Here is an 8,453-nt window from a genome sequence, read left to right as displayed (position 1 = left end):
CATTGCAGCAAGTGATTTTCAGCTCGTGCCATGATATTATATTTCCTGAAAACCCATACAAGTCATTAAAGCGAACTAAACTTCCAAAAATTAACGGTATATACCTCGATCAAAGGGAGAGGACAGAGGGTAGTGGTGGAGGGTTGTTTTTCAGACTGGAGTCCCGTGACCAGTGGAGTGCTACAAGGATCCGTGCTGGGTCCTCTACTTTTTGTCATTTAACTGGAGTTGTGTTGGACAGCGAAGAGAGTTACCACAGAACAGGATCTTGACCAGTTCGGCCAATCAGCTGAGAAATAGCAGATGGAGTTTAATTCAGATAAATGTGAGGTGCTGCATTTTGGGAAAGCAAATCATAACAGGACTTCAAGACTTAATGGCAATGTCCGAGGGAGCGTTTCTGAACATACAGACCTTGGAGTGCAGGTTCATAGAATCCTGATGTTTGAAATTTAACTTGAAAGTGGAGTCGCAGGTAGATAGGATAGTGAAGAAGGCGTTTCGTATGCTTTCATTTATTGTTCAGAGTATTGAGTACATGAGTTGGGAGGTCATGTTTCGGCTGTACAAGACATTCGGCAGGCCACTGTTGGAATATTGCGTGCATATCTGGTCTCCTTCGTATCGGAAAGAAGTTACGAAATTTGAAAGGGTTCAGAAAGAAATGAGGAGTCTGTCAATGTTGGATGATTTGCTAAAGAGGGAGTGGCTTAATTGGCTGGGACTGTTTTACCTGGCGCGTCGGAGGCTGAGGCATGACTTATTAGAGGCTTTCAAAATTATAAGGGTCAAAGATATGGTAAATAGAAATAGTCTTTTCCCTGGGGTCTGTGGGTCCAAAATTAGAGGGCATAGTTTTACGGTGAAAGGGGAAAGATATACATGAGACCCACTGGGCAACGTTTTCACAAAGAGAGTAATGTGTATGGATGTGCTGCCAGAGGAAGTGGTGGAGGCTGGTACAATTGCAACATTTAAGAGGCATTTGGATGGATATACGAATAGAAAGGTTTTGGAGGGATATGGACGGGGTGATAGCAGGTACGACTTGATTAGGTTTGGATATCTGGTCAGCATGGACGAGTAGGACCAAAGGGTCTGTTTCCATGCTGTGCATCTCTCTGACTCTATGACTCTATTTGATGTTGACATTATGCTCGAGTTTATCTTGATTTATGGAGGAAAAGCTGGAAACTAATGTTGAAATTTACAGGATCAACGATGATCCCATTCTATGACTGAACAGACAAGAGGCTGAATAGAAGCTTCATCATGACAGATATGTTTTCATTATGAATCGCGCTGAAACACAACGTGGGGAGGATTGGACTGAAGCAGTGGTGGTGATTTTCTTTCCTGGTTAAATTTTTGAATATGACTGCTATTTCTCCTGTCCTTGTTAACATCAAAACTCTGAAGCATGAAAGCCTGAAGAACATATGGGGCTATTGGCGCAAAGTCTAACGTGCCTGACTCAAGATCAGAACATTGTAGATTTCACTCCGCTCTAGCTCGAGGTTAACACAGGTATTTATTAATCTCACTACCTAATCTTCCTCATTGTTCTGAAGCCGAGATGAATCTTGAGCTCCTGATATGCAGACATGAGAATCTCTTTCAGTACACATCCCGGAGAACATCACAGTCAATGTCGCACAAGTGAGGAAGACCAAATAGTCCCACACACTGCGAATCGGCACTTTTCAATTTTACAGAGCCATCGACCCAATCGCTGCGGCTCATAGTAATGGCAAGGAAACAAAATAAATATCTCAGTCTCATGTTGGTTCATGGAGTGCCGAGGCACCTTCTCCTTCTTTAAGAGGCTGGAACATTGACTCTGATGTTCGTGGAGACATTGATTGATTCGAAGCATTGAAAGGAATCCTATCACAGAAGCCCACGCTGTTGATGCTGAACAAAACAGCCCTTACTGGGAATTGAACGCGGGCTGCAGTGGTAAAAGTGCCAATTCAGAACCACGACACGACCAGGGACGAGTACAACGGTCGGAGGCACGTAGTCTGACAGCCCTCAAATGTGTTGGACGCGTTCTTTGCAGAAATAACCGCTTCACTATCCTCATTCCATTTTCCATCTCTTTGCCTTGTATGCCTTAGCATCAGGAATACAGATTGAATATCTCTGAAGGTTGTGTTGATTTCATCACAATGAGTTGCAGATTTATCCACCACCACTACTGGTGGATAAAGTTTTTACTGCTTATCTACTGAAAACTTTCTGCCTCGTACATTTAATCGACACCACTTGGCGTTTGTCCGAGAGGAAACATTTCTTTCAGCCGAACATGCCTTTATCTCTCATTGTTTTGCACATTTCAATCATGTTTCCTCACAATCTCCTCTTCTCCATTGAAATTAGAACAGAAAAACTGATCGTTTCCAAAAAGAAAACAAATACGCATTGTGTCATTTTCCTGAGCCTGATGTTCCAGTGATCTCCAGAACATGTCAGTAAAAATTGCTACATGAACACTGATCTCACAACAGCAGTATGTAAGTGGATCGATTGGTTTTAAGGTCCTAATTGTGGGATTTGGTCACGTTCGCCCAACAACATTGACTGCAGCTGCACAGACTGAACAATGTCAATGCGAGTGCTTGATAGCCAAATGCCTCAGGGAAATTGGAGGAGGAACCTAAAGCAGGGTTACTGATCGTGGGATGGGGAGAAATCTCCGAGAATTGGTGGGTTTGAATCCTGATACAGAGACAGCAGAGATGAGAAAGGGCGAGGGTTTGAAGGAGCAAAATCATCACCTCGACGAATATTTTCATGTCAAAAAAGATTGATTCGCTCCTGCTTTTGTTAAGCATATCTTACTCTGCATAAAACGGTAACAAGTGACAATACTGGAAGTCAAATTGCAGATGATCTTTCTGCTGCCACTACGCAAAGCGCTAACCACTGCATGATACCGGCACTGCATGGAATAGCATGATGCAAAAAGCAGTAAAGATAGTGGCAGAGGACATGTTAGGAACAGGACCACATGAACAGTAGTAATACTTGACAAACAGTGACTGAGACATGCAAACTCATGGTGAGCTGAATGGTTAACATCGGTATCTCTAGAGCCGATGGATATTTCATCACTTAGTTTGTTGAAGGTGAAGATTGATATAGTTCTCCAGAAAATGAAAGTATCAGGGAATAGCGCAGGGAATTGCTGGAATGTATTTCTGCAAAAGAAATGTAGTTTACCATCGGTTACTTTAGCAATTTCGTCATACAAGGAAGTGACCATTGCTGTGGAACATCATATAGTGCCAGGTTTCATGCCTGGAATACGAGAAACTGTGTGGTGCAGCAGCGAAGATCAAACTGGAAATGCGGATGAGGATGGGGCAACGGATATGAGTTCAGAAATGAAATCATTGAGTGTGAAGTATTTCACTGAAAGTACAGAGTGAATTGAAATGCCGGGGACTGGGAGTTCCAACATTGCGTGGAGCAGTTTCTATTGACGTGGTATACGTCGCATCAGGCTGGGAGCTCCAACCTCAACTGCAGCAGCTTCCATTGACACGAAGCAGGGAGCACTGGGATATCAAGCTGGAAGTTCCAACTGTATCTGGAGCAGCTACTATTGACATCTGCACTGAGAGAAATGGAGGTAATGTTTTCTCTCTCTGAGCCATCTCATATGGCTAACTCTGCTCTGGGCAGAAGGGGAATTTTTTTGGTCATTTCATTTTATTGAATTTCTTGTAAACTCGCACAGGCCGTTAAAATACGTTCAGACTTCGAAAATCAGCTTGAATACGATGTTGTGATTAGGCATTAGTTGATCAAAAGTGCTGGAGCAAAATCAGTGCAGTGAATTTGAAATTCATCAGATGAGCGGAGATCCCATTGAATGGCTGAGTAGACACAAAGTGAATGGAAGTTTCATGAGGATGAATGTCTTTTCGTTACAAAACCTCCCGCTGCACAAAGAGTGGATCATTGGAGTGAAGCAGTAACGGTGGTTAACTTTCCTGGTTATTCAACTTGTGAACATGAGTACGATTGGTCATGTCCGTGTTTAGATCACAACTCTGCAGAATGCCAACCTCAAGCACGCCCGAGCACAGTGTCACAATGGATAATGCGCATGGTTATGGTCCAGAGATTGTAGTTAAGGTTTCGACTTGGTTCAAGAGCAAGACTGGCAGGCTTCAACTTCACATACAAGTTAATTTACCGCACAATGTAGCACATACAACGGGTCAGTGGCACAATGGATAACATACCTAACTACAGATCTACTGTGTGGAGCTTCGATTCCAACCTGGCTTGCGGGCAGCGCTGACTTTATTGCACTTAAAACGGACTGTTCTGCAGCCGAAATGAGGTTTGCACCTTGAACTGCAGGTACAGGAGTCCCTTCATTAAATACCCCTGCGACCGTCAGAGTCAATATCCCAGAGTCATCACTGGGGGGGAAAGCTGAATTCTTCACTCAGGTTGCCCTCTACACCTTTCAACTTTCCGAGATTCACTGTGGCACCTGCGATTGTGAAGGAAACGAGACACAGAGCCAAGTCTCAGCTTTGACAATTTTGGGAAAACCTTTAGGAAGCGGAATCAGAGGAGAATGGCGAGTGATCTGTCTGAATGAGCAGAGACTGCCGAGGCACCGTCCCCTTTATTTAAGAGTCTGGGACATCGTCTCTCATTTCTCGACGTCATCAATTGATCCGAGGTACTAAAAACACTCCACTTGCAGGGGGTCTGCTTTTGCTGATGTCACTGTCAAAATCAAAACAAACCCAACGCCCGGACTGAGAATCAAAGCCGGGTCACAGCGAAGGAAGCGAAAAAAATGGACCTGCTAGCCCACCATGGACAGCTACACGAATACCACGTATGTGTAGAATGACAGCCCTCAAGGTCGTTGTACATGCTTTCGTCAGATGCAATCGCTTGACTATCTTTATTCACTTTCATCACTTGGCCTTGTATGCATTAACAACTCAAGTTCAGATCAGTGTATTTTTGAAGGTTATGTGGGTTCAGACAGTGAATCCAGATTCAACCATCCGCTTGCTGATTAGATTTTTCGGCATATCTCCTCAATCCTTTCTACTTCTTAACTTCAGTCTACGCCCCTGTTGATCGGTCAAGAGGAAACGTTTCTTTTAGTCTGCATTGTCCATGTCGCTCATTACTTAGTGCATATGAAACATGTATTCTCACAGTTTCCTCTGCCTTAAGAAAACAACCCCAGTCAAAACAATCTGTCTTCATAACCTAAACTTTTCAACTTGGTAAATTTCTGCACGGTTTCCAGTGCGATCACATGACTATTGTAATGTGAATTGCAGAATTGCACGCAATATTTCGGGGGAACCGAATGAACAAATGAAATAATTGACTGGAGAAAGCCACAGAAACTTCTCTTTTCCAATAAAACGTCATTTGCTCAATCCTGCGCTGTGCACTTACCCTGAGCCCGATGTTCCAGTAATCTCTTGTCCGTGTCAGTAAAAGCTGCTCCATGAGGATTAATTACAGAACAGCGGCATCTAAATGGATTGAATTGCTTGAAGATGCCGACCATGGGATTGAGCACTTACACCCAAAACAGTGACCGCAGCAGTGCAGAATGAACAATGTAAATGTGAGTATTATATTGCACAATACCTCAGTGAAATGGGAGGGTGGACGTTTAGGCGAATTAGTTCTTGTGGGAGGGAGAGATTTCTTCGATAAAGGGTGGTTATGATATGTGAAATACAAAGATGTGAGATAGCGGGTGTTTGAAGAAGGAAACTTATCACCACGTAGAGTATTTTTATGTAAAACATAGATTGATTTTCTCAGCGTTTGCTAAGCACATATTACATGGAGTAAAACGGGTAAAATGCCGATTGCTGTGACAGTGATTCGAACAGAACTTGCTGTGTTGACAATGCCAAGGAAGAACCATTTCATGATCCTGGCGCCACATGGAAAAGCACGATGCAAAAAGCAATAAGGATCGGGACAGAGGTTATGCCAAGAACAGAAACACACGCACAAAGGAATACTTGTCAAACAGTAACTGAGATGTGGGAACTCAGATTCGGTTGCATATATATCGCTTCTATGTCCGGAGCGACTGTAGAGATTGCAACACTGAGATTGTAGGATGTTACGTTTGCGAGATATCTACAAAACTTCAAAGGGTCATGGGATACTGCAGGGTATTGCTGAAATGTATTTCTCAATAACACTGTATTTTAACATCGGTTACTTCACCAATTTCCTCACTTATTGACGTAATCATATAATGGCATGTCATATAATCCCAGTTCAAGGGCGTGGAATCAGAGAAATTGATTTGCAGTGCACCCAAAACTAATTGGAAATGGTAATGGCGTTCAGCGCGAGCATGTGGCTGCGAAAATGCAATCGGTGAGCGTAATGCCATTCTCTGATGATATAGAGGCGCGTGAAATATCGAGGCTAAAAGCTCCCGCGTTAAGGAGAACGGCTTCAATTCCCACGCATCAAGAAGCAGTGGGACATCAGGCTCGGAGCTCCAACTTCACCTGCAAGAACTTGTATTCACATGGAACACGGAACTTTGGGACATCAGCTGGTCGAATAGATACTCAACTATTTTATTCTTAAGTCAGTAGTTTTCAGCAGGATACTTGTTGTGGATTGAAAGAATATCTACAACCGGGACAGTCAAAATTACAAAGAAGAATTCTGCAAAGAGTCAATTCTTGGAGAAGCATCTGTGCAGAGTGATGCAGAGGAATGTTTACGTCATCTGCCATCCTCATATGTTTGACTTTGCACTGGATTAATTTCCATGAAGGGATTTTTTTGCTCGGTTCACAGTATTAACTTTCCTGCATATTCGCAAAAGTCGCTCCTGTACTCGAAACCTCTGAAAATTAACTGGTATATACAATGTGGTGATTCGGCTCACATTCACGTCAGTTATGCTGAAGAAGTGGATTCGAAATTCATCACATTACATTCCATTAAATGACTAAGCAGACAGAGTGTGAATGGAAGCTTCATGAGGACATATGTGTTTTTTTTTGGAAAATTCGTTGCTTTGAAAGGTGATGAAGATTAGACTGAAGCAGTGACAGTGATTATCTTTATTGCTTGTTCAACTGGTGAACATGACTGCTATTAACCGTGTCCGTATTAACATCACGGCTGTTAAAGCTGGGCATCGGGCCAGTGGCGCAATGGATAACGCGCCTGACTACGAATCAGGAGACTGTAGGTTCGAATCCTACCTGGCTCGCCAGCAGTGCAGATTTTAATCCCGCTTAAAAATTGATTTTTCAAAAGCCGAAATAAGGTATGAGCTCCTCATCTGCAGGAACGAGAATGCCTTCATTAAATGCCCCCGAGAACATGAGAGTCAATGACCCAGCGTCATCACAGGAGGGAAGCCGAATAGTCGCGCAGGTGACTTATGGGCACCTTTCCATTTCATAAAGCCACCAATCGAATAACTGTTGCTCGCAGTGATGCTCTGCTTTGAGCATTTTTCGAAACTCTTTGGCCAGTGGAATCAGAGAAGAATGAAAGGTTAACTGTCCAACTGATCTTTATAGAGTGTGAGTTCTCGAGTCTCCTACCCGCTGACTGATAAAGTTTTCCGACCAGTCTATTCAAAGCTTTCTGCATCTTATCTGAAATCTACCAACCCTGGTGATCGATCAAGAGCAAATGTTTCCTTCAATCTGTAATTCCTTGCTCCTCATTATTTCGTACACGTTAATCATGTCTCCTCTCAATCAGCTCTGCTCTGAGAAAAACAACATTTTGAAAGTCTTGTGTTCACTGAAATTTCTTGCCTGTTTTTAACCGTTCGGTGAATGGAATAGTCCCACTGCAAACATTCAGCACAAACTTTCAGTAAAAGCCACTCAATGCGGGGAACCGTAGGACTGCTCTTTTCGTCAACAATGTGTAAAAGTCCCCTGTAACTTTCGATTTCGCATCCCGTGGGGCTATTTGTCCGTGTTCAACGACGTTTCCCAGGAAGGTGACTTTGGCTTTGGCAGATTCACTTTCAGCTAGGTTTACAAACCAGTTTGACTTCCTAATTCGATCAAAAAAGCCCGATAAATGCTGTAAATATTCAATCCACGAGAGTTTGAAAGTCACCAGGCACAATATACACCAATCAGTTGCGTATTCGGCAATTACCCTGTTAGTTAACCTCTGAAATGTGGCTGAAGTGTTTTTCGTACAAACGGCATTACTTTAAATTTCTGCAGGCCAGTTGGCGTTACAAATTTGCCTTTGATCTTTCTGTCAAAGTTCCCTACCAGTAACCTTTGAGGAAGTCCAACTAAGAAATGCAAGTTGCTCCTCCAATCTTTTCCACACAGTCCTCCAACTGCAGATATGTATACGCATCAGTCTTTCTAACAACATTGATTTTGTGGTAGTCCACACATAACTGTTGGGTCTTTTCTGGCTTTGGC

The 8,453-nt window shown here is 43.0% G+C and overlaps 1 non-coding gene across 1 annotated transcript; it reads left to right on the top strand.

Moving 5' to 3' along the window:
• The first annotated feature begins 7,185 nt into the window (after nucleotides 1-7,185).
• On the top strand, nucleotides 7,186-7,258 carry trnar-acg (transfer RNA arginine (anticodon ACG)). The gene has a single exon. It is a non-coding gene; the product is annotated as a tRNA-Arg (tRNA).
• The last annotated feature ends 1,195 nt before the right edge of the window (nucleotides 7,259-8,453 follow it).

This window comes from Chiloscyllium plagiosum, unplaced genomic scaffold (assembly GCF_037043375.1).
Source record: "Chiloscyllium plagiosum isolate Xiang-an unplaced genomic scaffold, Cpla_swu_hap1 HiC_scaffold_51, whole genome shotgun sequence".
Taxonomy (NCBI): Eukaryota; Metazoa; Chordata; class Chondrichthyes; order Orectolobiformes; family Hemiscylliidae; genus Chiloscyllium; species Chiloscyllium plagiosum.
The sequence above is the reverse complement of the archived record's forward strand: the minus strand, read 5'-3'. Positions and strand labels throughout refer to the sequence as shown.